This window comes from Pleuronectes platessa, chromosome 8, assembly GCF_947347685.1.
Source record: "Pleuronectes platessa chromosome 8, fPlePla1.1, whole genome shotgun sequence".
NCBI lineage: Eukaryota > Metazoa > Chordata > Actinopteri > Pleuronectiformes > Pleuronectidae > Pleuronectes > Pleuronectes platessa.
The window spans coordinates 3,433,575-3,456,873 of NC_070633.1; the positions used below are offsets into that span (position 1 = coordinate 3,433,575).

The 23,299-nt window shown below is 43.3% G+C and overlaps 43 non-coding genes across 43 annotated transcripts; all 43 read right to left on the reverse strand.

Moving 5' to 3' along the window:
• Positions 1-291: 291 nt before the first annotated feature.
• Positions 292-379, reverse strand: trnay-gua (transfer RNA tyrosine (anticodon GUA)). The gene is given in 2 exon segments: positions 292-327; positions 343-379. It is a non-coding gene; the product is annotated as a tRNA-Tyr (tRNA).
• A 772-nt stretch (positions 380-1,151) lies between these two features.
• trnay-gua (transfer RNA tyrosine (anticodon GUA)) lies at positions 1,152-1,239 on the reverse strand. The gene is given in 2 exon segments: positions 1,152-1,187; positions 1,203-1,239. It is a non-coding gene; the product is annotated as a tRNA-Tyr (tRNA).
• Positions 1,240-1,483: 244 nt separating this feature from the next.
• On the reverse strand, positions 1,484-1,571 carry trnay-gua (transfer RNA tyrosine (anticodon GUA)). The gene is given in 2 exon segments: positions 1,484-1,519; positions 1,535-1,571. It is a non-coding gene; the product is annotated as a tRNA-Tyr (tRNA).
• Positions 1,572-2,131: 560 nt separating this feature from the next.
• Positions 2,132-2,219, reverse strand: trnay-gua (transfer RNA tyrosine (anticodon GUA)). The gene is given in 2 exon segments: positions 2,132-2,167; positions 2,183-2,219. It is a non-coding gene; the product is annotated as a tRNA-Tyr (tRNA).
• Positions 2,220-2,423: 204 nt separating this feature from the next.
• Positions 2,424-2,511, reverse strand: trnay-gua (transfer RNA tyrosine (anticodon GUA)). The gene is given in 2 exon segments: positions 2,424-2,459; positions 2,475-2,511. It is a non-coding gene; the product is annotated as a tRNA-Tyr (tRNA).
• A 644-nt stretch (positions 2,512-3,155) lies between these two features.
• On the reverse strand, positions 3,156-3,243 carry trnay-gua (transfer RNA tyrosine (anticodon GUA)). The gene is given in 2 exon segments: positions 3,156-3,191; positions 3,207-3,243. It is a non-coding gene; the product is annotated as a tRNA-Tyr (tRNA).
• Positions 3,244-3,728: 485 nt separating this feature from the next.
• Positions 3,729-3,816, reverse strand: trnay-gua (transfer RNA tyrosine (anticodon GUA)). Its single transcript is given in 2 exon segments — positions 3,729-3,764; positions 3,780-3,816. It is a non-coding gene; the product is annotated as a tRNA-Tyr (tRNA).
• A 357-nt stretch (positions 3,817-4,173) lies between these two features.
• On the reverse strand, positions 4,174-4,261 carry trnay-gua (transfer RNA tyrosine (anticodon GUA)). The gene is given in 2 exon segments: positions 4,174-4,209; positions 4,225-4,261. It is a non-coding gene; the product is annotated as a tRNA-Tyr (tRNA).
• A 485-nt stretch (positions 4,262-4,746) lies between these two features.
• Positions 4,747-4,834, reverse strand: trnay-gua (transfer RNA tyrosine (anticodon GUA)). Its single transcript is given in 2 exon segments — positions 4,747-4,782; positions 4,798-4,834. It is a non-coding gene; the product is annotated as a tRNA-Tyr (tRNA).
• Positions 4,835-5,319: 485 nt separating this feature from the next.
• On the reverse strand, positions 5,320-5,407 carry trnay-gua (transfer RNA tyrosine (anticodon GUA)). The gene is given in 2 exon segments: positions 5,320-5,355; positions 5,371-5,407. It is a non-coding gene; the product is annotated as a tRNA-Tyr (tRNA).
• Positions 5,408-5,930: 523 nt separating this feature from the next.
• trnay-gua (transfer RNA tyrosine (anticodon GUA)) lies at positions 5,931-6,018 on the reverse strand. The gene is given in 2 exon segments: positions 5,931-5,966; positions 5,982-6,018. It is a non-coding gene; the product is annotated as a tRNA-Tyr (tRNA).
• A 357-nt stretch (positions 6,019-6,375) lies between these two features.
• On the reverse strand, positions 6,376-6,463 carry trnay-gua (transfer RNA tyrosine (anticodon GUA)). The gene is given in 2 exon segments: positions 6,376-6,411; positions 6,427-6,463. It is a non-coding gene; the product is annotated as a tRNA-Tyr (tRNA).
• A 367-nt stretch (positions 6,464-6,830) lies between these two features.
• On the reverse strand, positions 6,831-6,918 carry trnay-gua (transfer RNA tyrosine (anticodon GUA)). The gene is given in 2 exon segments: positions 6,831-6,866; positions 6,882-6,918. It is a non-coding gene; the product is annotated as a tRNA-Tyr (tRNA).
• A 198-nt stretch (positions 6,919-7,116) lies between these two features.
• trnay-gua (transfer RNA tyrosine (anticodon GUA)) lies at positions 7,117-7,204 on the reverse strand. Its single transcript is given in 2 exon segments — positions 7,117-7,152; positions 7,168-7,204. It is a non-coding gene; the product is annotated as a tRNA-Tyr (tRNA).
• Positions 7,205-8,621: 1,417 nt separating this feature from the next.
• On the reverse strand, positions 8,622-8,709 carry trnay-gua (transfer RNA tyrosine (anticodon GUA)). Its single transcript is given in 2 exon segments — positions 8,622-8,657; positions 8,673-8,709. It is a non-coding gene; the product is annotated as a tRNA-Tyr (tRNA).
• A 357-nt stretch (positions 8,710-9,066) lies between these two features.
• trnay-gua (transfer RNA tyrosine (anticodon GUA)) lies at positions 9,067-9,154 on the reverse strand. The gene is given in 2 exon segments: positions 9,067-9,102; positions 9,118-9,154. It is a non-coding gene; the product is annotated as a tRNA-Tyr (tRNA).
• Positions 9,155-9,797: 643 nt separating this feature from the next.
• Positions 9,798-9,885, reverse strand: trnay-gua (transfer RNA tyrosine (anticodon GUA)). Its single transcript is given in 2 exon segments — positions 9,798-9,833; positions 9,849-9,885. It is a non-coding gene; the product is annotated as a tRNA-Tyr (tRNA).
• Positions 9,886-10,243: 358 nt separating this feature from the next.
• trnay-gua (transfer RNA tyrosine (anticodon GUA)) lies at positions 10,244-10,331 on the reverse strand. The gene is given in 2 exon segments: positions 10,244-10,279; positions 10,295-10,331. It is a non-coding gene; the product is annotated as a tRNA-Tyr (tRNA).
• Positions 10,332-10,530: 199 nt separating this feature from the next.
• trnay-gua (transfer RNA tyrosine (anticodon GUA)) lies at positions 10,531-10,618 on the reverse strand. The gene is given in 2 exon segments: positions 10,531-10,566; positions 10,582-10,618. It is a non-coding gene; the product is annotated as a tRNA-Tyr (tRNA).
• A 236-nt stretch (positions 10,619-10,854) lies between these two features.
• On the reverse strand, positions 10,855-10,942 carry trnay-gua (transfer RNA tyrosine (anticodon GUA)). Its single transcript is given in 2 exon segments — positions 10,855-10,890; positions 10,906-10,942. It is a non-coding gene; the product is annotated as a tRNA-Tyr (tRNA).
• Positions 10,943-11,178: 236 nt separating this feature from the next.
• On the reverse strand, positions 11,179-11,266 carry trnay-gua (transfer RNA tyrosine (anticodon GUA)). Its single transcript is given in 2 exon segments — positions 11,179-11,214; positions 11,230-11,266. It is a non-coding gene; the product is annotated as a tRNA-Tyr (tRNA).
• A 367-nt stretch (positions 11,267-11,633) lies between these two features.
• On the reverse strand, positions 11,634-11,721 carry trnay-gua (transfer RNA tyrosine (anticodon GUA)). The gene is given in 2 exon segments: positions 11,634-11,669; positions 11,685-11,721. It is a non-coding gene; the product is annotated as a tRNA-Tyr (tRNA).
• Positions 11,722-12,076: 355 nt separating this feature from the next.
• On the reverse strand, positions 12,077-12,164 carry trnay-gua (transfer RNA tyrosine (anticodon GUA)). The gene is given in 2 exon segments: positions 12,077-12,112; positions 12,128-12,164. It is a non-coding gene; the product is annotated as a tRNA-Tyr (tRNA).
• A 978-nt stretch (positions 12,165-13,142) lies between these two features.
• Positions 13,143-13,230, reverse strand: trnay-gua (transfer RNA tyrosine (anticodon GUA)). The gene is given in 2 exon segments: positions 13,143-13,178; positions 13,194-13,230. It is a non-coding gene; the product is annotated as a tRNA-Tyr (tRNA).
• Positions 13,231-13,428: 198 nt separating this feature from the next.
• trnay-gua (transfer RNA tyrosine (anticodon GUA)) lies at positions 13,429-13,516 on the reverse strand. Its single transcript is given in 2 exon segments — positions 13,429-13,464; positions 13,480-13,516. It is a non-coding gene; the product is annotated as a tRNA-Tyr (tRNA).
• Positions 13,517-13,874: 358 nt separating this feature from the next.
• On the reverse strand, positions 13,875-13,962 carry trnay-gua (transfer RNA tyrosine (anticodon GUA)). Its single transcript is given in 2 exon segments — positions 13,875-13,910; positions 13,926-13,962. It is a non-coding gene; the product is annotated as a tRNA-Tyr (tRNA).
• A 199-nt stretch (positions 13,963-14,161) lies between these two features.
• trnay-gua (transfer RNA tyrosine (anticodon GUA)) lies at positions 14,162-14,249 on the reverse strand. Its single transcript is given in 2 exon segments — positions 14,162-14,197; positions 14,213-14,249. It is a non-coding gene; the product is annotated as a tRNA-Tyr (tRNA).
• Positions 14,250-14,485: 236 nt separating this feature from the next.
• trnay-gua (transfer RNA tyrosine (anticodon GUA)) lies at positions 14,486-14,573 on the reverse strand. The gene is given in 2 exon segments: positions 14,486-14,521; positions 14,537-14,573. It is a non-coding gene; the product is annotated as a tRNA-Tyr (tRNA).
• A 236-nt stretch (positions 14,574-14,809) lies between these two features.
• trnay-gua (transfer RNA tyrosine (anticodon GUA)) lies at positions 14,810-14,897 on the reverse strand. Its single transcript is given in 2 exon segments — positions 14,810-14,845; positions 14,861-14,897. It is a non-coding gene; the product is annotated as a tRNA-Tyr (tRNA).
• A 367-nt stretch (positions 14,898-15,264) lies between these two features.
• trnay-gua (transfer RNA tyrosine (anticodon GUA)) lies at positions 15,265-15,352 on the reverse strand. Its single transcript is given in 2 exon segments — positions 15,265-15,300; positions 15,316-15,352. It is a non-coding gene; the product is annotated as a tRNA-Tyr (tRNA).
• Positions 15,353-15,707: 355 nt separating this feature from the next.
• On the reverse strand, positions 15,708-15,795 carry trnay-gua (transfer RNA tyrosine (anticodon GUA)). The gene is given in 2 exon segments: positions 15,708-15,743; positions 15,759-15,795. It is a non-coding gene; the product is annotated as a tRNA-Tyr (tRNA).
• Positions 15,796-16,773: 978 nt separating this feature from the next.
• On the reverse strand, positions 16,774-16,861 carry trnay-gua (transfer RNA tyrosine (anticodon GUA)). Its single transcript is given in 2 exon segments — positions 16,774-16,809; positions 16,825-16,861. It is a non-coding gene; the product is annotated as a tRNA-Tyr (tRNA).
• A 198-nt stretch (positions 16,862-17,059) lies between these two features.
• Positions 17,060-17,147, reverse strand: trnay-gua (transfer RNA tyrosine (anticodon GUA)). Its single transcript is given in 2 exon segments — positions 17,060-17,095; positions 17,111-17,147. It is a non-coding gene; the product is annotated as a tRNA-Tyr (tRNA).
• A 1,474-nt stretch (positions 17,148-18,621) lies between these two features.
• Positions 18,622-18,709, reverse strand: trnay-gua (transfer RNA tyrosine (anticodon GUA)). The gene is given in 2 exon segments: positions 18,622-18,657; positions 18,673-18,709. It is a non-coding gene; the product is annotated as a tRNA-Tyr (tRNA).
• Positions 18,710-19,066: 357 nt separating this feature from the next.
• trnay-gua (transfer RNA tyrosine (anticodon GUA)) lies at positions 19,067-19,154 on the reverse strand. Its single transcript is given in 2 exon segments — positions 19,067-19,102; positions 19,118-19,154. It is a non-coding gene; the product is annotated as a tRNA-Tyr (tRNA).
• A 643-nt stretch (positions 19,155-19,797) lies between these two features.
• trnay-gua (transfer RNA tyrosine (anticodon GUA)) lies at positions 19,798-19,885 on the reverse strand. Its single transcript is given in 2 exon segments — positions 19,798-19,833; positions 19,849-19,885. It is a non-coding gene; the product is annotated as a tRNA-Tyr (tRNA).
• Positions 19,886-20,243: 358 nt separating this feature from the next.
• trnay-gua (transfer RNA tyrosine (anticodon GUA)) lies at positions 20,244-20,331 on the reverse strand. Its single transcript is given in 2 exon segments — positions 20,244-20,279; positions 20,295-20,331. It is a non-coding gene; the product is annotated as a tRNA-Tyr (tRNA).
• A 199-nt stretch (positions 20,332-20,530) lies between these two features.
• On the reverse strand, positions 20,531-20,618 carry trnay-gua (transfer RNA tyrosine (anticodon GUA)). The gene is given in 2 exon segments: positions 20,531-20,566; positions 20,582-20,618. It is a non-coding gene; the product is annotated as a tRNA-Tyr (tRNA).
• Positions 20,619-20,854: 236 nt separating this feature from the next.
• trnay-gua (transfer RNA tyrosine (anticodon GUA)) lies at positions 20,855-20,942 on the reverse strand. Its single transcript is given in 2 exon segments — positions 20,855-20,890; positions 20,906-20,942. It is a non-coding gene; the product is annotated as a tRNA-Tyr (tRNA).
• Positions 20,943-21,178: 236 nt separating this feature from the next.
• trnay-gua (transfer RNA tyrosine (anticodon GUA)) lies at positions 21,179-21,266 on the reverse strand. Its single transcript is given in 2 exon segments — positions 21,179-21,214; positions 21,230-21,266. It is a non-coding gene; the product is annotated as a tRNA-Tyr (tRNA).
• Positions 21,267-21,633: 367 nt separating this feature from the next.
• On the reverse strand, positions 21,634-21,721 carry trnay-gua (transfer RNA tyrosine (anticodon GUA)). Its single transcript is given in 2 exon segments — positions 21,634-21,669; positions 21,685-21,721. It is a non-coding gene; the product is annotated as a tRNA-Tyr (tRNA).
• A 355-nt stretch (positions 21,722-22,076) lies between these two features.
• On the reverse strand, positions 22,077-22,164 carry trnay-gua (transfer RNA tyrosine (anticodon GUA)). The gene is given in 2 exon segments: positions 22,077-22,112; positions 22,128-22,164. It is a non-coding gene; the product is annotated as a tRNA-Tyr (tRNA).
• Positions 22,165-23,142: 978 nt separating this feature from the next.
• trnay-gua (transfer RNA tyrosine (anticodon GUA)) lies at positions 23,143-23,230 on the reverse strand. Its single transcript is given in 2 exon segments — positions 23,143-23,178; positions 23,194-23,230. It is a non-coding gene; the product is annotated as a tRNA-Tyr (tRNA).
• Between the last annotated feature and the right edge of the window lie 69 nt (positions 23,231-23,299).

Below are 23,299 nucleotides of genomic sequence, written 5' to 3' on the forward strand. Positions count from 1 at the left end.
AGCTTTCTTAGCAGCAGTATGCCAAACATTCAGGACATTGACTGCCCCGCATACTTTTTTGTTGTTGAGGTGTCCCTACAAGTGGTGTGTACTGTTGATGATCGGTTGCAAATATCCACCTGTAAAAGACTCCTCCTTATCCTGTTCAGAAAACGTTGAGCTTTCTTAGCAGCAGTATGCCAAACATTCAGGACATTGACTGCCCCGCCTACTTTGTGGTCGTTGAGATCTCCTCACAAGTGGTGTGTACTGTTGATGATCGGTTGCAAATTTCCACCTGTAAAAGACTCCTCCTTCGAGCCGGAGTTGAACCAGCGACCTAAGGATATCAACATATGTAGCCTACAGTCCTCCGCTCTACCAACTGAGCTATCGAAGGGTCTTTTCATGATTAACAGTGTAGAATTTTTTTGGAAAATGTCCATATCCTGTTCAGAAAATGTCAAGCTTTCTTAGCAGCAGAATGGCAAACATTCAGGACATTGACTGCCCCGCATACTTTTTTGTTGTTGAGGTGTCCCTACAAGGGGTGTGTACTGTTGATGATCGGTTGCAAATTTCCACCTGGAAAAGACTCCTCCTTCGAGCCGGAGTTGAAACAGCGACCTAAGGATATCAACATATGTAACCTACAGTACTCCGCTCTACCAACTGAGCTATCGAAGGGTCCTTTCATAAGTAACGGTGTAGAAGTTTTTGGGAAAATGTCCATATCCTGTTCAGAAAATGTTGAGCTTTCTTAGCAGCAGAATGGCAAACATTCAGGACATTGACTGCCCCGCCTACTTTTTGTTGTTGAGGTCTCCTGATAAGAGGTGTGAACTGTTAATGATCGGTTGCAAATTTCCACCTGTGAAAGACTCCTCCTGCGAGCCCGAGTTGAACCAGCGACCTAAGGATATCAACATATGTAGCCTACAGTACTCCGATCTACCAACTGAGCTATCGAAGGGCCTTTTCATGATTAACAGTGTAGAATTTTTTTGGAAAATGTCCATATCCTGTTCAGAAAATGTCAAGCTTTGTTAGCAGCAGAATGGCAAACATTCAGGACATTGACTGCCCCGCCTACTTTTTGGTCGTTGAGATCTCCTCACAAGTGGTGTGTACTGTTGATGATCGGTTGCAAATTTCCACCTGTAAAAGACTCCTCCTTCGAGCCGGAGTTGAACCAGCGACCTAAGGATATCAACATATGTAGCCTACAGTCCTCCGCTCTACCAACTGAGCTATCGAAGGGTCCTGTCATGATTAACAGTGTAGAATTTTTTGGGAAAATGTCCATATCCTGTTCAGAAAATGTTGAGCTTTCTTAGCAGCAGAATGGCAAACATTCAGGACATTGACTGCCCCGCCTACTTTTTGGTCGTTGAGATCTCCTGACAAGTGGTGTGTACAGGTGGAAATTTGCAACCGACCAGCAACAGTACACACCTACAAGTGGTGTGTACTGTTGATGAAAATTTCCACCTTTAAAGACCCCTCCTTCGAGCCGGAGTTGAACCAGCGACCTAAGGATATCAACATATGTAACCTACAGTCCTCCACTCCACCAACTGAGCTATCGCAGGATCCAATCATGCTTAACAGTGTAGAATTGTTCTTAAAAATGTCCATATCCTGTTCAGAAAATGTTGAGCTTTCTTAGCAGCAGTATGCCAAACATTCAGGACATTGACTGCCCCGCATACTTTTTTGTTGTTGAGGTGTCCCTACAAGTGGTGTGTACTGTTGATGATCGGTTGCAAATTTCCACCTGTAAAAGACTCCTCCTTATCCTGTTCAGAAAATGTTGAGCTTTCTTAGCAGCAGTATGCCAAACATTCAGGACATTGACTGCCCCGCATACTTTTTTGTTGTTGAGGTGTCCCTACAAGTGGTGTGTACTGTTGATGATCGGTTGCAAATTTCCACCTGTAAAAGACTCCTCCTTATCCTGTTCAGAAAATGTTGAGCTTTCTTAGCAGCAGAATGGCAAACATTCAGGACATTGACTGCCCCGCCTACTTTTTGGTCGTTGAGATCTCCTGACAAGTGGTGTGTACAGGTGGAAATTTGCAACCGATCAGCAACAGTACACACCTACAAGTGGTGTGTACTGTTGATGAAAATTTCCACCTTTAAAGATGCCTCCTTCGAGCCGGAGTTCAACCAGCGACCTAAGGATATCAACATATATAACCTACAGTCCTCCGCTCTACCAACTGAGCTATCGAAGGGTCCTTTCATAATTAACAGTGTAGAATTGTTCTTAAAAATGTCCATATCCTGTTCAGAAAATGTTGAGCTTTCTTATCAGCAGTATGGTATGCCAAACATTCAGGACATTGACTGCCCCGCCTACTTTGTGGTCGTTGAGATCTCCTCACAAGTGGTGTGTACTGTTGATGATCGGTTGCAAATTTCCACCTGTAAAAGACTCCTCCTTCGAGCCGGAGTTGAACCAGCGACCTAAGGATATCAACATATGTAGCCTACAGTCCTCCGCTCTACCAACTGAGCTATCGAAGGGTCCTTTCATAATTAACAGTGTAGAATTTTTTGGGAAAATGTCCATATCCTGTTCAGAAAATGTTGAGCTTTCTTAGCAGCAGTATGCCAAACATTCAGGACATTGACTGCCCCGCATACTTTTTTTGTTGTTGAGGTGTCCCTACAAGTGGTGTGTACTGTTGATGATCGGTTGCAAATTTCCACCTGTAAAAGACTCCTCCTTATCCTGTTCAGAAAATGTCAAGCTTTCTTAGCAGCAGAATGGCAAACATTAGGGACATTGACTGCCCGCCTACTTTTTTGTTGTTGAGGTCTCCTGATAAGAGGTGTGAACTGTTGATGATCGGTTGCAAATTTCCACCTGTAAAAGACTCCTCCTTCGAGCCGGAGTTGAAACAGAGACCAAAGGATATCAACATATGTAACCTACAGTCCTCCGCTATACCAACTGAGCTATCGAAGGGTCCTTTCATAAGTAACGGTGTAGAAGTTTTTGGGAAAATGTCCATATCCTGTTCAGAAAATGTTGAGCTTTCTTAGCAGCAGAATGGCAAACATTCAGGACATTGACTGCCACGCCTACTTTTTGGTCGTTGAGATCTCCTCACAAGTGGTGTGTACTGTTGATGATCGGTTGCAAATTTCCACCTGTAAAAGACTCCTCCTTCGAGCCGGAGTTGAACCAGCGACCTAAGGATATCAACATATGTAGCCTACAGTCCTCCGCTCTACCAACTGAGCTATCGAAGGGTCTTTTCATGATTAACAGTGTAGAATTTTTTTGGAAAATGTCCATATCCTGTTCAGAAAATGTCAAGCTTTCTTAGCAGCAGAATGGCAAACATTCAGGACATTGACTGCCCGCCTACTTTTTTGTTGTTGAGGTCTCCTGATAAGAGGTGTGAACTGTTGATGATCGGTTGCAAATTTCCACCTGTAAAAGACTCCTCCTTCGAGCCGGAGTTGAAACAGAGACCAAAGGATATCAACATATGTAACCTACAGTCCTCCGCTCTACCAACTGAGCTATCGAAGGGTCCTTTCATAAGTAACGGTGTAGAAGTTTTTGGGAAAATGTCCATATCCTGTTCAGAAAATGTTGAGCTTCCTTAGCAGCAGAATGGCAAACATTCAGGACATTGACTGCCACGCCTACTTTTTGGTCGTTGAGATCTCCTCACAAGTGGTGTGTACTGTTGATGATCGGTTGCAAATTTCCACCTGTAAAAGACTCCTCCTTCGAGCCGGAGTTGAACCAGCGACCTAAGGATATCAACATATGTAGCCTACAGTCCTCCGCTCTACCAACTGAGCTATCGAAGGGTCCTGTCATGATTAACAGTGTAGAATTTTTTGGGAAAATGTCCATATCCTGTTCAGAAAATGTTGAGCTTTCTTAGCAGCAGTATGCCAAACATTCAGGACATTGGCTGCCCCGCATACTTTTTTGTTGTTGAGGTGTCCCTACAAGTGGTGTGTACTGTTGATGATCGGTTGCAAATTTCCACCTGTAAAAGACTCCTCCTTATCCTGTTCAGAAAATGTTGAGCTTTCTTAGCAGCAGTATGCCAAACATTCAGGACATTGACTGCCCCGCATACTTTTTTGTTGTTGAGGTCTCCTGATAAGAGGTGTGAACTGTTGATGATCGGTTGCAAATTTCCACATGTAAAAGACTCCTCTTTCGAGCCGGAGTTGAAACAGCGACCTAAGGATATCAACATATGTAGCCTACAGTCCTCCGCTCTACCAACTGAGCTATCGAAGGGTCTTTTCATGATTAACAGTGTAGAATTTTTTTGGAAAATGTCCATATCCTGTTCAGAAAATGTCAAGCTTTCTTAGCAGCAGAATGGCAAACATTCAGGACATTGACTGCCCGCCTACTTTTTTGTTGTTGAGGTCTCCTGATAAGAGGTGTGAACTGTTGATGATCGGTTGCAAATTTCCACCTGTAAAAGACTCCTCCTTCGAGCCGGAGTTGAAACAGAGACCAAAGGATATCAACATATGTAACCTACAGTCCTCCGCTATACCAACTGAGCTATCGAAGGGTCCTTTCATAAGTAACGGTGTAGAAGTTTTTGGGAAAATGTCCATATCCTGTTCAGAAAATGTTGAGCTTTCTTAGCAGCAGAATGGCAAACATTCAGGACATTGACTGCCACGCCTACTTTTTGGTCGTTGAGATCTCCTCACAAGTGGTGTGTACTGTTGATGATCGGTTGCAAATTTCCACCTGTAAAAGACTCCTCCTTCGAGCCGGAGTTGAACCAGCGACCTAAGGATATCAACATATGTAGCCTACAGTCCTCCGCTCTACCAACTGAGCTATCGAAGGGTCTTTTCATGATCAACAGTGTAGAATTTTTTTGGAAAATGTCCATATCCTGTTCAGAAAATGTCAAGCTTTCTTAGCAGCAGAATGGCAAACATTCAGGACATTGACTGCCCGCCTACTTTTTTGTTGTTGAGGTCTCCTGATAAGAAGTGTGAACTGTTGATGATCGGTTGCAAATTTCCACCTGTAAAAGACTCCTCCTTCGAGCCGGAGTTGAAACAGAGACCAAAGGATATCAACATATGTAACCTACAGTCCTCCGCTCTACCAACTGAGCTATCGAAGGGTCCTTTCATAAGTAACGGTGTAGAAGTTTTTGGGAAAATGTCCATATCCTGTTCAGAAAATGTTGAGCTTCCTTAGCAGCAGAATGGCAAACATTCAGGACATTGACTGCCACGCCTACTTTTTGGTCGTTGAGATCTCCTCACAAGTGGTGTGTACTGTTGATGATCGGTTGCAAATTTCCACCTGTAAAAGACTCCTCCTTCGAGCCGGAGTTGAACCAGCGACCTAAGGATATCAACATATGTAGCCTACAGTCCTCCGCTCTACCAACTGAGCTATCGAAGGGTCCTGTCATGATTAACAGTGTAGAATTTTTTGGGAAAATGTCCATATCCTGTTCAGAAAATGTTGAGCTTTCTTAGCAGCAGTATGCCAAACATTCAGGACATTGGCTGCCCCGCATACTTTTTTGTTGTTGAGGTCTCCTGATAAGAGGTGTGAACTGTTGATGATCGGTTGCAAATTTCCACCTGTAAAAGACTCCTCCTTCGAGCCGGAGTTGAAACAGAGACCAAAGGATATCAACATATGTAACCTACAGTCCTCCGCTATACCAACTGAGCTATCGAAGGGTCCTTTCATGATTAACAGTGTAGAATTCAGTGTAGGGTCCTTTCATAAGTAACGGTGTAGAAGTTTTTGGGAAAATGTCCATATCCTGTTCAGAAAATGTTGAGCTTTCTTAGCAGCAGTATGCCAAACATTCAGGACATTGACTGCCCCGCATACTTTTTTGTTGTTGAGGTGTCCCTACAAGTGGTGTGTACTGTTGATGATCGGTTGCAAATTTCCACCTGTAAAAGACTCCTCTTTCGAGCCGGAGTTGAAACAGCGACCTAAGGATATCAACATATGTAGCCTACAGTCCTCCGCTCTACCAACTGAGCTATCGAAGGGTCCTTTCATAATTAACAGTGTAGAATTGTTCTTAAAAATGTCCATATCCTGTTCAGAAAATGTTGAGCTTTCTTATCAGCAGTATGCCAAACATTCAGGACATTGACTGCCCCGCCTACTTTGTGGTCGTTGAGATCTCCTCACAAGTGGTGTGTACTGTTGATGATCGGTTGCAATTTTCCACCTGTAAAAGACTCCTCCTTATCCTGTTCAGAAAATGTTGAGCTTTCTTATCAGCAGTATGCCAAACATTCAGGACATTGACTGCCCCGCCTACTTTGTGGTCGTTGAGATCTCCTCACAAGTGGTGTGTACTGTTGATGATCGGTTGCAAATTTCCACCTGTAAAACACTCCTCCTTCGAGCCGGAGTTGAACCAGCGACCTAAGGATATCAACACATGTAACCTACAGTCCTCCGCTCTACCAACTGAGCTATCGAAGGGTCCTCTCATGATTAACAGTGTAGAATTTTTTGGGAAAATGTCCATATCCTTTTCAGAAAATGTTGAGCTTTCTTAGCAGCAGTATGCCAAACATTCAGGACATTGACTGCCCCGCATACTTTTTTGTTGTTGAGGTGTCCCTACAAGTGGTGTGTACTGTTGATGATCGGTTGCAAATTTCCACCTGTAAAAGACTCCTCCTTATCCTGTTCAGAAAATGTTGAGCTTTCTTAGCAGCAGTATGCCAAACATTCAGGACATTGACTGCCCCGCATACTTTTTTGTTGTTGAGATCTCCTGACAAGTGGTGTGTACAGGTGGAAATTTGCAACCGATCAGATGAAAATTTCCACCTTTAAAGACTCCTCCTTCGAGCCGGAGTTGAACCAGCGACCTAAGGATATCAACATATGTAGCCTACAGTCCTCCGCTCTACCAACTGAGCTATCGAAGGGTCTTTTCATGATTATCAGTGTAGAATTTTTTGTGAAAATGTCCATATCCTGTTCAGAAAATGTCAAGCTTTCTTAGCAGCAGAATGGCAAACATTCAGGACATTGACTGCCCGCCTACTTTTTTGTTGTTGAGGTCTCCTGATAAGAGGTGTGAACTGTTGATGATCGGTTGAAAATTTCCACCTGTAAAAGACTCCTCCTTCGAGCTGGAGTTGAAACAGCGACCTAAGGATATCAACATATGTAACCTACAGTCCTCCGCTCTACCAACTGAGCTATCGAAGGGTCCTTTCATAATTAACAGTGTAGAATTGTTCTTAAAAATGTCCATATCCTGTTCAGAAAATGTTGAGCTTTCTTATCAGCAGTATGCCAAACATTCAGGACATTGACTGCCCCGCCTACTTTGTGGTCGTTGAGATCTCCTCACAAGTGGTGTGTACTGTTGATGATCGGTTGCAAATTTCCACCTGTAAAAGACTCCTCCTTATCCTGTTCAGAAAATGTCAAGCTTTCTTAGCAGCAGAATGGCAAACATTCAGGATATTGACTGCCCGCCTACGACTGCCCGCATACTTTTTTGTTGTTGAGGTGTCCCTACAAGTGGTGTGTACTGTTGATGATCGGTTGCAAATTTCCACCTGTAAAAGACTCCTCCTTATCCAGTTCAGAAAATGTTGAGCTTTCTTAGCAGCAGTATGCCAAACATTCAGGACATTGACTGCCCCGCATACTTTTTTGTTGTTGAGGTGTCCCTACAAGTGGTGTGTACTGTTGATGATCGGTTGCAAATTTCCACCTGTAAAAGACTCCTCTTTCGAGCCGGAGTTGAAACAGCGACCTAAGGATATCAACATATGTAGCCTACAGTCCTCCACTCTACCAACTCAGCTATCGAAGGGTCCTTTCATAAGTAACGGTGTAGAAGTTTTTGGGAAAATGTCCATATCCTGTTCAGAAAATGTTGAGCTTTCTTAGCAGCAGTATGCCAAACATTCAGGACATTGACTGCCCCGCATACTTTTTTGTTGTTGAGGTGTCCCTACAAGTGGTGTGTACTGTTGATGATCGGTTGCAAATTTCCACCTGTAAAAGACTCCTCCTTATCCTGTTCAGAAAATGTTGAGCTTTCTTAGCAGCAGTATGCCAAACATTCAGGACATTGACTGCCCCGCATACTTTTTTGTTGTTTAGGTGTCCCTGCAAGTGGTGTGTACGGTTGATGATCGGTTGCAAATTTCAACCTGTAAAAGACTCCTCTTTCGAGCCGGAGTTGAAACAGCTACCTAAGGATATCAACATATGTAGCCTACAGTCCTCCGCTCTACCAACTGAGCTATCGAAGGGTCCTTTCATAAGTAACGGTGTAGAAGTTTTTGGGAAAATGTCCATATCCTGTTCAGAAAATGTTGAGCTTTCTTAGCAGCAGTATGCCAAACATTCAGGACATTGACTGCCCCGCATACTTTTTTGTTGTTGAGGTGTCCCTACAAGGGGTGTGTATGGTTGATGATCGGTTGCAAATTTCCACCTGGAAAAGACTCCTCCTTATCCTGTTCAGAAAATGTCAAGCTTTCTTAGCAGCAGAATGGCAAACATTCAGGACATTGACTGCCCGCCTACTTTTTTGTTGTTGAGGTCTCCTGATAAGTGGTGTGAACTGTTGATGATCGGTTGCAAATTTCCACCTGTAAAAGACTCCTCCTTCGAGCCGGAGTTGAACCAGCGACCTAAGTATATCAACATATGTAGCCTACAGTCCTCCGCTCTACCAACTGAGCTATCTAAGGGTCCTGTCATGATTAACAGTGTAGAATTTTTTGGGAAAATCTCCATATCCTGTTCAGAAAATGTTGAGCTTTCTTAGCAGCAGTATGCCAAACATTCAGGACATTGACTGCCCCGCATACTTTTTTGTTGTTGAGGTGTCCCTACAAGTGGTGTGTACTGTTGATGATCGGTTGCAAATTTCCACCTGTAAAAGACTCCTCCTTATCCTGTTCAGAAAATGTTGAGCTTTCTTAGCAGCAGTATGCCAAACATTCAGGACATTGACTGCCCCGCATACTTTTTTGTTGTTTAGGTGTCCCTACAAGTGGTGTGTACTGTTGATGATCGGTTGCAAATTTCCACCTGTAAAAGACTCCTCCTTCGAGCCGGAGTTGAACCAGCGACCTAAGGATATCAACATATGTAGCCTACAGTCCTCCGCTCTACCAACTGAGCTATCGAAGGGTCTTTTCATGATTAACAGTGTAGAATTTTTTTGGAAAATGTCCATATCCTGTTCAGAAAATGTCAAGCTTTCTTAGCAGCAGAATGGCAAACATTCAGGACATTGACTGCCCGCCTACTTTTTTGTTGTTGAGGTCTCCTGATAAGAGGTGTGAACTGTTGATGATCGGTTGCAAATTTCCACCTGTAAAAGACTCCTCCTTCGAGCCGGAGTTGAAACAGAGACCAAAGGATATCAACATATGTAACCTACAGTCCTCCGCTCTACCAACTGAGCTATCGAAGGGTCCTTTCATAAGTAACGGTGTAGAAGTTTTTGGGAAAATGTCCATATCCTGTTCAGAAAATGTTGAGCTTCCTTAGCAGCAGAATGGCAAACATTCAGGACATTGACTGCCACGCCTACTTTTTGGTCGTTGAGATCTCCTCACAAGTGGTGTGTACTGTTGATGATCGGTTGCAAATTTCCACCTGTAAAAGACTCCTCCTTATCCTGTTCAGAAAATGTTGAGCTTTCTTAGCAGCAGTATGCCAAACATTCAGGACATTGACTGCCCCGCCTACTTTTTGGTCGTTGAGATCTCCTCACAAGTGGTGTGTACTGTTGATGATCGGTTGCAAATTTCCACCTGTAAAAGACTCCTCCTTCGAGCCGGAGTTGAACCAGCGACCTAAGGATATCAACATATGTAGCCTACAGTCCTCCGCTCTACCAACTGAGCTATCGAAGGGTCCTGTAATGATTAACAGTGTAGAATTTTTGGGGAAAATGTCCATATCCTGTTCAGAAAATGTTGAGCTTTCTTAGCAGCAGTATGCCAAACATTCAGGACATTGACTGCCCCGCATACTTTTTTGTTGTTGAGGTGTCCCTACAAGTGGTGTGTACTGTTGATGATCGGTTGCAAATTTCCACCTGTAAAAGACTCCTCCTTATCCTGTTCAGAAAATGTTGAGCTTTCTTAGCAGCAGTATGCCAAACATTCAGGACATTGACTGCCCCGCATACTTTTTTTGTTGTTGAGGTGTCCCTACAAGTGGTGTGTACTGTTGATGATCGGTTGCAAATTTCCACCTATAACAGACTCCTCTTTCGAGCCGGAGTTGAAACAGCGACCTAAGGATGTCAACATATGTAGCCTACAGTCCTCCACTCTACCAACTGAGCTATCGAAGGGTCCTTTCATAAGTAACGGTGTAGAAGTTTTTGGGAAAATGTCCATATCCTGTTCAGAAAATGTTGAGCTTTCTTAGCAGCAGAATGGCAAACATTCAGGACATTGACTGCCCCGCCTACTTTTTGGTCGTTGAGGTGTCCCTACAAGTGGTGTGTACTGTTGATGATCGGTTGCAAATTTCCACCTGTAAAAGACTCCTCTTTCGAGCCGGAGTTGAAACAGCGACCTAAGGATATCAACATATGTAGCCTACAGTCCTCCGCTCTACCAACTGAGCTATCGAAGGGTCCTGTCATGATTAACAGTGTAGAATTCAGTGTAGGGTCCTTTCATAAGTAACGGTGTAGAAGTTTTTGGGAAAATGTCCATATCCTGTTCAGAAAATGTTGAGCTTTCTTAGCAGCAGAATGGCAAACATTCAGGACATTGACTGCCCCGCCTACTTTTTGGTCGTTGAGATCTCCTCACAAGTGGTGTGTACTGTTGATGATCGGTTGCAAATTTCCACCTGTAAAAGACTCCTCTTTCGAGCCGGAGTTGAAACAGCGACCTAAGGATATCAACATATGTAGCCTACAGTCCTCCGCTCTACCAACTGAGCTATCGAAGGGTCCTGTCATGATTAACAGTGTAGAATTCAGTGTAGGGTCCTTTCATAAGTAACGGTGTAGAAGTTTTTGGGAAAATGTCCATATCCTGTTCAGAAAATGTTGAGCTTTCTTAGCAGCAGAATGGCAAACATTCAGGACATTGACTGCCCCGCCTACTTTTTGGTCGTTGAGATCTCCTCACAAGTGGTGTGTACTGTTGATGATCGGTTGCAAATTTCCACCTGTAAAACACTCCTCCTTCGAGCCGGAGTTGAACCAGCGACCTAAGGATATCAACATATGTAACCTACAGTCCTCCGCCCTACCAACTGAGCTATCGAAGGGTCCTCTCATGATTAACAGTGTAGAATTTTTTGGGAAAATGTCCATATCCTGTTCAGAAAATGTTGAGCTTTCTTAGCAGCAGTATGCCAAACATTCAGGACATTGACTGCCCCGCATACTTTTTTGTTGTTGAGGTGTCCCTACAAGTGGTGTGTACTGTTGATGATCGGTTGCAAATTTCCACCTGTAAAAGACTCCTCCTTATCCTGTTCAGAAAATGTTGAGCTTTCTTAGCAGCAGTATGCCAAACATTCAGGACATTGACTGCCCCGCATACTTTTTTGTTGTTGAGATCTCCTGACAAGTGGTGTGTACAGGTGGAAATTTGCAACCGATCAGATGAAAATTTCCACCTTTAAAGACTCCTCCTTCGAGCCGGAGTTGAACCAGCGACCTAAGGATATCAACATATGTAGCCTACAGTCCTCCGCTCTACCAACTGAGCTATCGAAGGGTCTTTTCATGATTAACAGTGTAGAATTTTTTGGGAAAATGTCCATATCCTGTTCAGAAAATGTCAAGCTTTCTTAGCAGCAGAATGGCAAACATTCAGGACATTGACTGCCCGCCTACTTTTTTGTTGTTGAGGTCTCCTGATAAGAGGTGTGAACTGTTGATGATCGGTTGCAAATTTCCACCTGTAAAAGACTCCTCCTTATCCTGTTCAGAAAATGTCAAGCTTTCTTAGCAGCAGAATGGCAAACATTCAGGACATTGACTGCCCGCCTACTTTTTTGTTGTTGAGGTCTCCTGATAAGAGGTGTGAACTGTTGGTGATCGGTTGCAAATTTCCACCTGTAAAAGACTCCTCTTTCGAGCCGGAGTTGAAACAGCGACCTAAGGATATCAACATATGTAGCCTACAGTCCTCCGCTCTACCAACTGAGCTATCGAAGGGTCCCGTCATGATTAACAGTGTAGAATTCAGTGTAGGGTCCTTTCATAAGTAACGGTGTAGAAGTTTTTGGGAAAATGTCCATATCCTGTTCAGAAAATGTTGAGCTTTCTTAGCAGCAGAATGGCAAACATTCAGGACATTGACTGCCCCGCCTACTTTTTGGTCGTTGAGATCTCCTCACAAGTGGTGTGTACTGTTGATGATCGGTTGCAAATTTCCACCTGTAAAAGACTCCTCTTTCGAGCCGGAGTTGAAACAACTACCTAAGGATATCAACATATGTAGCCTACAGTCCTCCGCTCTACCAACTGAGCTATCGAAGGGTCCTTTCATAAGTAACGGTGTAGAAGTTTTTGGGAAAATGTCCATATCCTGTTCAGAAAATGTTGAGCTTTCTTAGCAGCAGTATGCCAAACATTCAGGACATTGACTGCCCCGCATACTTTTTTGTTGTTGAGGTGTCCCTACAAGTGGTGTGTACTGTTGATGATCGGTTGCAAATTTCCACCTGTAAAAGACTCCTCCTTATCCTGTTCAGAAAATGTTGAGCTTTCTTAGCAGCAGTATGCCAAACATTCAGGACATTGACTGCCCCGCATACTTTTTTGTTGTTGAGGTGTCCCTACAAGTGGTGTGTACTGATGATGATCGGTTGCAAATTTCCACCTGTAAAAGACTCCTCTTTCGAGCAGGAGTTGAAACAGCGACCTAAGGATATCAACATATGTAGCCTACAGTCCTCCACTCTACCAACTGAGCTATCGAAGGGTCCTTTCATAAGTAACGGTGTAGAAGTTTTTGGGAAATTGTCCATATCCTGTTCAGAAAATGTTGAGCTTTCTTAGCAGCAGTATGCCAAACATTCAGGACATTGACTGCCCCGCATACTTTTTTGTTGTTGAGATCTCCTGACAAGTGGTGTGTACAGGTGGAAATTTGCAACCGATCAGATGAAAATTTCCACCTTTAAAGACTCCTCCTTCGAGCCGGAGTTGAACCAGCGACCTAAGGATATCAACATATGTAGCCTACAGTCCTCCGCTCTACCAACTGAGCTATCGAAGGGTCTTTTCATGATTAACAGTGTAGAATTTTTTTGGAAAATGTCCATATCCTGATCAGAAAATGTCAAGCTTTCTTAGCAGCAGAATGGCAAACATTCAGGACATTGACTGCCCGCCTACTTTTTTGTTGTTGAGGTCTCCTGATAAGAGGTGTGAACTGTTGATGATCGGTTGCAAATTTCCACCTGTAAAAGACTCCTCCTTTGAGCCGGAGTTGAACCAGCGACCTAAGGATATCAACATATGTAGCCTACAGTCCTCCGCTCTACCAACTGAGCTATCGAAGGGTCCTGTAATGATTAACAGTGTAGAATTTTTGGGGAAAATGTCCATATCCTGTTCAGAAAATGTTGAGCTTTCTTAGCAGCAGTATGCCAAACATTCAGGACATTGACTGCCCCGCATACTTTTTTGTTGTTGAGGTGTCCCTACAAGTGGTGTGTACTGTTGATGATCGGTTGCAAATTTCCACCTGTAAAAGACTCCTCCTTATCCTGTTCAGAAAATGTTGAGCTTTCTTAGCAGCAGTATGCCAAACATTCAGGACATTGACTGCCCCGCATACTTTTTTTGTTGTTGAGGTGTCCCTACAAGTGGTGTGTACTGTTGATGATCGGTTGCAAATTTCCACCTATAACAGACTCCTCTTTCGAGCCGGAGTTGAAACAGCGACCTAAGGATGTCAACATATGTAGCCTACAGTCCTCCACTCTACCAACTGAGCTATCGAAGGGTCCTTTCATAAGTAACGGTGTAGAAGTTTTTGGGAAAATGTCCATATCCTGTTCAGAAAATGTTGAGCTTTCTTAGCAGCAGAATGGCAAACATTCAGGACATTGACTGCCCCGCCTACTTTTTGGTCGTTGAGGTGTCCCTACAAGTGGTGTGTACTGTTGATGATCGGTTGCAAATTTCCACCTGTAAAAGACTCCTCTTTCGAGCCGGAGTTGAAACAGCGACCTAAGGATATCAACATATGTAGCCTACAGTCCTCCGCTCTACCAACTGAGCTATCGAAGGGTCCTGTCATGATTAACAGTGTAGAATTCAGTGTAGGGTCCTTTCATAAGTAACGGTGTAGAAGTTTTTGGGAAAATGTCCATATCCTGTTCAGAAAATGTTGAGCTTTCTTAGCAGCAGAATGGCAAACATTCAGGACATTGACTGCCCCGCCTACTTTTTGGTCGTTGAGATCTCCTCACAAGTGGTGTGTACTGTTGATGATCGGTTGCAAATTTCCACCTGTAAAAGACTCCTCTTTCGAGCCGGAGTTGAAACAGCGACCTAAGGATATCAACATATGTAGCCTACAGTCCTCCGCTCTACCAACTGAGCTATCGAAGGGTCCTGTCATGATTAACAGTGTAGAATTCAGTGTAGGGTCCTTTCATAAGTAACGGTGTAGAAGTTTTTGGGAAAATGTCCATATCCTGTTCAGAAAATGTTGAGCTTTCTTAGCAGCAGAATGGCAAACATTCAGGACATTGACTGCCCCGCCTACTTTTTGGTCGTTGAGATCTCCTCACAAGTGGTGTGTACTGTTGATGATCGGTTGCAAATTTCCACCTGTAAAACACTCCTCCTTCGAGCCGGAGTTGAACCAGCGACCTAAGGATATCAACATATGTAACCTACAGTCCTCCGCCCTACCAACTGAGCTATCGAAGGGTCCTCTCATGATTAACAGTGTAGAATTTTTTGGGAAAATGTCCATATCCTGTTCAGAAAATGTTGAGCTTTCTTAGCAGCAGTATGCCAAACATTCAGGACATTGACTGCCCCGCATACTTTTTTGTTGTTGAGGTGTCCCTACAAGTGGTGTGTACTGTTGATGATCGGTTGCAAATTTCCACCTGTAAAAGACTCCTCCTTATCCTGTTCAGAAAATGTTGAGCTTTCTTAGCAGCAGTATGCCAAACATTCAGGACATTGACTGCCCCGCATACTTTTTTGTTGTTGAGATCTCCTGACAAGTGGTGTGTACAGGTGGAAATTTGCAACCGATCAGATGAAAATTTCCACCTTTAAAGACTCCTCCTTCGAGCCGGAGTTGAACCAGCGACCTAAGGATATCAACATATGTAGCCTACAGTCCTCCGCTCTACCAACTGAGCTATCGAAGGGTCTTTTCATGATTAACAGTGTAGAATTTTTTGGGAAAATGTCCATATCCTGTTCAGAAAATGTCAAGCTTTCTTAGCAGCAGAATGGCAAACATTCAGGACATTGACTGCCCGCCTACTTTTTTGTTGTTGAGGTCTCCTGATAAGAGGTGTGAACTGTTGATGATCGGTTGCAAATTTCCACCTGTAAAAGACTCCTCCTTATCCTGTTCAGAAAATGTCAAGCTTTCTTAGCAGCAGAATGGCAAACATTCAGGACATTGACTGCCCGCCTACTTTTTTGTTGTTGAGGTCTCCTGATAAGAGGTGTGAACTGTTGGTGATCGGTTGCAAATTTCCACCTGTAAAGGACTCCTCTTTCGAGCCGGAGTTGAAACAGCGACCTAAGGATATCAACATATGTAGCCTACAGTCCTCCGCTCTACCAACTGAGCTATCGAAGGGTCCCGTCATGATTAACAGTGTAGAATTCAGTGTAGGGTCCTTTCATAAGTAACGGTGTAGAAGTTTTTGGGAAAATGTCCATATCCTGTTCAGAAAATGTTGAGCTTTCTTAGCAGCAGAATGGCAAACATTCAGGACATTGACTGCCCCGCCTACTTTTTGGTCGTTGAGATCTCCTCACAAGTGGTGTGTACTGTTGATGATCGGTTGCAAATTTCCACCTGTAAAAGACTCCTCTTTCGAGCCGGAGTTGAAACAACTACCTAAGGATATCAACATATGTAGCCTACAGTCCTCCGCTCTACCAACTGAGCTATCGAAGGGTCCTTTCATAAGTAACGGTGTAGAAGTTTTTGGGAAAATGTCCATATCCTGTTCAGAAAATGTTGAGCTTTCTTAGCAGCAGTATGCCAAACATTCAGGACATTGACTGCCCCGCATACTTTTTTGTTGTTGAGGTGTCCCTACAAGTGGTGTGTACTGTTGATGATCGGTTGCAAATTTCCACCTGTAAAAGACTCCTCCTTATCCTGTTCAGAAAATGTTGAGCTTTCTTAGCAGCAGTATGCCAAACATTCAAGACATTGACTGCCCCGCATACTTTTTTGTTGTTGAGGTGTCCCTACAAGTGGTGTGTACTGATGATGATCGGTTGCAAATTTCCACCTGTAAAAGACTCCTCTTTCGAGCAGGAGTTGAAACAGCGACCTAAGGATATCAACATATGTAGCCTACAGTCCTCCACTCCACCAACTGAGCTATCGAAGGGTCCTTTCATAAGTAACGGTGTAGAAGTTTTTGGGAAATTGTCCATATCCTGTTCAGAAAATGTTGAGCTTTCTTAGCAGCAGTATGCCAAACATTCAGGACATTGACTGCCCCGCATACTTTTTTGTTGTTGAGATCTCCTGACAAGTGGTGTGTACAGGTGGAAATTTGCAACCGATCAGATGAAAATTTCCACCTTTAAAGACTCCTCCTTCGAGCCGGAGTTGAACCAGCGACCTAAGGATATCAACATATGTAGCCTACAGTCCTCCGCTCTACCAACTGAGCTATCGAAGGGTCTTTTCATGATTAACAGTGTAGAATTTTTTTGGAAAATGTCCATATCCTGATCAGAAAATGTCAAGCTTTCTTAGCAGCAGAATGGCAAACATTCAGGACATTGACTGCCCGCCTACTTTTTTGTTGTTGAGGTCTCCTGATAAGAGGTGTGAACTGTTGATGATCGGTTGCAAATTTCCACCTGTAAAAGACTCCTCCTTTGAGCCGGAGTTGAACCAGCGACCTAAGGATATCAACATATGTAGCCTACAGTCCTCCGCTCTACCAACTGAGCTATCGAAGGGTCCTTTCATGATTAACAGTGTAGAATTTTTTGGGAAAATGTCCATATCCTGTTCAGAAAATGTTGAGCTTTCTTAGCAGCAGTATGCCAAACATTCAGGACATTGACTGCCCCGCATACTTTTTTGTTGTTGAGGTGTCCCTACAAGTGGTGTGTACTGTTGATGATCGGTTGCAAATTTCCACCTGTAAAAGACTCCTCCTTATCCTGTTCAGAAAATGTTTTTTTTTTTGTGATCAACTTTTTATTTTACTGAGAAATGTAGCAAGGTACAGATCAATGTTACAGTAATCAATAACAACATATATATTCACATGTACTCATACCTGTCAATGTATATAGACACACAAAGGTAAACAATAAAGGAAAAATAATAACTAGGAATAAGTCAAATAGTAAAATAGAAAAAATATATATATATGAAAATATTAAATAAACAAACACAAATATACAATAGGTCATTAATACAAAAACAATAACATATGTATGTAATAAAACACAGGGAAATAAAATAAAATAAAATAACATAAATGAATAAAATAAAATAAAACTATCCCAAACATAAACCACCCACATCCCGGATCCAGCTTCCTAAAGAAACCTTAATCACATATTACAGTTGAAGCGCACGGAGGACAGTTAGGAGCGATTCCCAGGCCTTTATAGCGGATTCTTTGGCTCCATGTACTCGAGCTGTTGACAGTTCTAAATAGACAATGTCCAAGTATGTTAAAATCCATGCTCGGAAAGAAAGTGAGTGTGGAGGTTTCCAGCGTGTAGCAACAAGTTTTTTTGCAGCAGTGAATCCCGCCAACAACGCTTTCCTCTTGTCCAGGGTCAACCCCAGTCCTTTGTTCAGAAAATGTTGAGCTTTCTTAGCAGCAGTATGCCAAACATTCAGGACATTGACTGCCCCGCATACTTTTTTGTTGTTGAGGTGTCCCTACAAGTGGTGTGTACTGTTGATGATCGGTTGCAAATTTCCACCTGTAAAAGACTCCTCCTTATCCTGTTCAGAAAATGTTGAGCTTTCTTAGCAGCAGTATGCCAAACATTCAGGACATTGACTGCCCCGCATACTTTTTTGTTGTTGAGGTGTCCCTACAAGTGGTGTGTACTGTTGATGATCGGTTGCAAATTTCCACCTGTAAAAGACTCCTCCTTATCCTGTTCAGAAAATGTTGAGCTTTCTTAGCAGCAGTATGCCAAACATTCAGGACATTGACTGCCCCGCATACTTTTTTGTTGTTGAGGTGTCCCTACAAGGGGTGTGTATGGTTGATGATCGGTTGCAAATTTCCACCTGGAAAAGACTCCTCCTTATCCTGTTCAGAAAATGTCAAGCTTTCTTAGCAGCAGAATGGCAAACATTCAGGACATTGACTGCCCGCCTACTTTTTTGTTGTTGAGGTCTCCTGATAAGTGGTGTGAACTGTTGATGATCGGTTGCAAATTTCCACCTGTAAAAGACTCCTCCTTCGAGCCGGAGTTGAACCAGCGACCTAAGTATATCAACATATGTAGCCTACAGTCCTCCGCTCTACCAACTGAGCTATCTAAGGGTCCTGTCATGATTAACAGTGTAGAATTTTTTGGGAAAATCTCCATATCCTGTTCAGAAAATGTTGAGCTTTCTTAGCAGCAGTATGCCAAACATTCAGGACATTGACTGCCCCGCATACTTTTTTGTTGTTGAGGTGTCCCTACAAGTGGTGTGTACTGTTGATGATCGGTTGCAAATTTCCACCTGTAAAAGACTCCTCCTTATCCTGTTCAGAAAATGTTGAGCTTTCTTAGCAGCAGTATGCCAAACATTCAGGACATTGACTGCCCCGCATACTTTTTTGTTGTTTAGGTGTCCCTACAAGTGGTGTGTACTGTTGATGATCGGTTGCAAATTTCCACCTGTAAAAGACTCCTCCTTCGAGCCGGAGTTGAACCAGCGACCTAAGGATATCAACATATGTAGCCTACAGTCCTCCGCTCTACCAACTGAGCTATCGAAGGGTCTTTTCATGATTAACAGTGTAGAATTTTTTTGGAAAATGTCCATATCCTGTTCAGAAAATGTCAAGCTTTCTTAGCAGCAGAATGGCAAACATTCAGGACATTGACTGCCCGCCTACTTTTTTGTTGTTGAGGTCTCCTGATAAGAGGTGTGAACTGTTGATGATCGGTTGCAAATTTCCACCTGTAAAAGACTCCTCCTTCGAGCCGGAGTTGAAACAGAGACCAAAGGATATCAACATATGTAACCTACAGTCCTCCGCTCTACCAACTGAGCTATCGAAGGGTCCTTTCATAAGTAACGGTGTAGAAGTTTTTGGGAAAATGTCCATATCCTGTTCAGAAAATGTTGAGCTTCCTTAGCAGCAGAATGGCAAACATTCAGGACATTGACTGCCACGCCTACTTTTTGGTCGTTGAGATCTCCTCACAAGTGGTGTGTACTGTTGATGATCGGTTGCAAATTTCCACCTGTAAAAGACTCCTCCTTATCCTGTTCAGAAAATGTTGAGCTTTCTTAGCAGCAGTATGCCAAACATTCAGGACATTGACTGCCCCGCCTACTTTTTGGTCGTTGAGATCTCCTCACAAGTGGTGTGTACTGTTGATGATCGGTTGCAAATTTCCACCTGTAAAAGACTCCTCCTTCGAGCCGGAGTTGAACCAGCGACCTAAGGATATCAACATATGTAGCCTACAGTCCTCCGCTCTACCAACTGAGCTATCGAAGGGTCCTGTAATGATTAACAGTGTAGAATTTTTGGGGAAAATGTCCATATCCTGTTCAGAAAATGTTGAGCTTTCTTAGCAGCAGTATGCCAAACATTCAGGACATTGACTGCCCCGCATACTTTTTTGTTGTTGAGGTGTCCCTACAAGTGGTGTGTACTGTTGATGATCGGTTGCAAATTTCCACCTGTAAAAGACTCCTCCTTATCCTGTTCAGAAAATGTTGAGCTTTCTTAGCAGCAGTATGCCAAACATTCAGGACATTGACTGCCCCGCATACTTTTTTTGTTGTTGAGGTGTCCCTACAAGTGGTGTGTACTGTTGATGATCGGTTGCAAATTTCCACCTATAACAGACTCCTCTTTCGAGCCGGAGTTGAAACAGCGACCTAAGGATGTCAACATATGTAGCCTACAGTCCTCCACTCTACCAACTGAGCTATCGAAGGGTCCTTTCATAAGTAACGGTGTAGAAGTTTTTGGGAAAATGTCCATATCCTGTTCAGAAAATGTTGAGCTTTCTTAGCAGCAGAATGGCAAACATTCAGGACATTGACTGCCCCGCCTACTTTTTGGTCGTTGAGGTGTCCCTACAAGTGGTGTGTACTGTTGATGATCGGTTGCAAATTTCCACCTGTAAAAGACTCCTCTTTCGAGCCGGAGTTGAAACAGCGACCTAAGGATATCAACATATGTAGCCTACAGTCCTCCGCTCTACCAACTGAGCTATCGAAGGGTCCTGTCATGATTAACAGTGTAGAATTCAGTGTAGGGTCCTTTCATAAGTAACGGTGTAGAAGTTTTTGGGAAAATGTCCATATCCTGTTCAGAAAATGTTGAGCTTTCTTAGCAGCAGAATGGCAAACATTCAGGACATTGACTGCCCCGCCTACTTTTTGGTCGTTGAGATCTCCTCACAAGTGGTGTGTACTGTTGATGATCGGTTGCAAATTTCCACCTGTAAAAGACTCCTCTTTCGAGCCGGAGTTGAAACAGCGACCTAAGGATATCAACATATGTAGCCTACAGTCCTCCGCTCTACCAACTGAGCTATCGAAGGGTCCTGTCATGATTAACAGTGTAGAATTCAGTGTAGGGTCCTTTCATAAGTAACGGTGTAGAAGTTTTTGGGAAAATGTCCATATCCTGTTCAGAAAATGTTGAGCTTTCTTAGCAGCAGAATGGCAAACATTCAGGACATTGACTGCCCCGCCTACTTTTTGGTCGTTGAGATCTCCTCACAAGTGGTGTGTACTGTTGATGATCGGTTGCAAATTTCCACCTGTAAAACACTCCTCCTTCGAGCCGGAGTTGAACCAGCGACCTAAGGATATCAACATATGTAACCTACAGTCCTCCGCCCTACCAACTGAGCTATCGAAGGGTCCTCTCATGATTAACAGTGTAGAATTTTTTGGGAAAATGTCCATATCCTGTTCAGAAAATGTTGAGCTTTCTTAGCAGCAGTATGCCAAACATTCAGGACATTGACTGCCCCGCATACTTTTTTGTTGTTGAGGTGTCCCTACAAGTGGTGTGTACTGTTGATGATCGGTTGCAAATTTCCACCTGTAAAAGACTCCTCCTTATCCTGTTCAGAAAATGTTGAGCTTTCTTAGCAGCAGTATGCCAAACATTCAGGACATTGACTGCCCCGCATACTTTTTTGTTGTTGAGATCTCCTGACAAGTGGTGTGTACAGGTGGAAATTTGCAACCGATCAGATGAAAATTTCCACCTTTAAAGACTCCTCCTTCGAGCCGGAGTTGAACCAGCGACCTAAGGATATCAACATATGTAGCCTACAGTCCTCCGCTCTACCAACTGAGCTATCGAAGGGTCTTTTCATGATTAACAGTGTAGAATTTTTTGGGAAAATGTCCATATCCTGTTCAGAAAATGTCAAGCTTTCTTAGCAGCAGAATGGCAAACATTCAGGACATTGACTGCCCGCCTACTTTTTTGTTGTTGAGGTCTCCTGATAAGAGGTGTGAACTGTTGATGATCGGTTGCAAATTTCCACCTGTAAAAGACTCCTCCTTATCCTGTTCAGAAAATGTCAAGCTTTCTTAGCAGCAGAATGGCAAACATTCAGGACATTGACTGCCCGCCTACTTTTTTGTTGTTGAGGTCTCCTGATAAGAGGTGTGAACTGTTGGTGATCGGTTGCAAATTTCCACCTGTAAAAGACTCCTCTTTCGAGCCGGAGTTGAAACAGCGACCTAAGGATATCAACATATGTAGCCTACAGTCCTCCGCTCTACCAACTGAGCTATCGAAGGGTCCGGTCATGATTAACAGTGTAGAATTCAGTGTAGGGTCCTTTCATAAGTAACGGTGTAGAAGTTTTTGGGAAAATGTCCATATCCTGTTCAGAAAATGTTGAGCTTTCTTAGCAGCAGAATGGCAAACATTCAGGACATTGACTGCCCCGCCTACTTTTTGGTCGTTGAGATCTCCTCACAAGTGGTGTGTACTGTTGATGATCGGTTGCAAATTTCCACCTGTAAAAGACTCCTCTTTCGAGCCGGAGTTGAAACAACTACCTAAGGATATCAACATATGTAGCCTACAGTCCTCCGCTCTACCAACTGAGCTATCGAAGGGTCCTTTCATAAGTAACGGTGTAGAAGTTTTTGGGAAAATGTCCATATCCTGTTCAGAAAATGTTGAGCTTTCTTAGCAGCAGTATGCCAAACATTCAGGACATTGACTGCCCCGCATACTTTTTTGTTGTTGAGGTGTCCCTACAAGTGGTGTGTACTGTTGATGATCGGTTGCAAATTTCCACCTGTAAAAGACTCCTCCTTATCCTGTTCAGAAAATGTTGAGCTTTCTTAGCAGCAGTATGCCAAACATTCAGGACATTGACTGCCCCGCATACTTTTTTGTTGTTGAGGTGTCCCTACAAGTGGTGTGTACTGATGATGATCGGTTGCAAATTTCCACCTGTAAAAGACTCCTCTTTCGAGCAGGAGTTGAAACAGCGACCTAAGGATATCAACATATGTAGCCTACAGTCCTCCACTCTACCAACTGAGCTATCGAAGGGTCCTTTCATAAGTAACGGTGTAGAAGTTTTTGGGAAATTGTCCATATCCTGTTCAGAAAATGTTGAGCTTTCTTAGCAGCAGTATGCCAAACATTCAGGACATTGACTGCCCCGCATACTTTTTTGTTGTTGAGATCTCCTGACAAGTGGTGTGTACAGGTGGAAATTTGCAACCGATCAGATGAAAATTTCCACCTTTAAAGACTCCTCCTTCGAGCCGGAGTTGAACCAGCGACCTAAGGATATCAACATATGTAGCCTACAGTCCTCCGCTCTACCAACTGAGCTATCGAAGGGTCTTTTCATGATTAACAGTGTAGAATTTTTTTGGAAAATGTCCATATCCTGATCAGAAAATGTCAAGC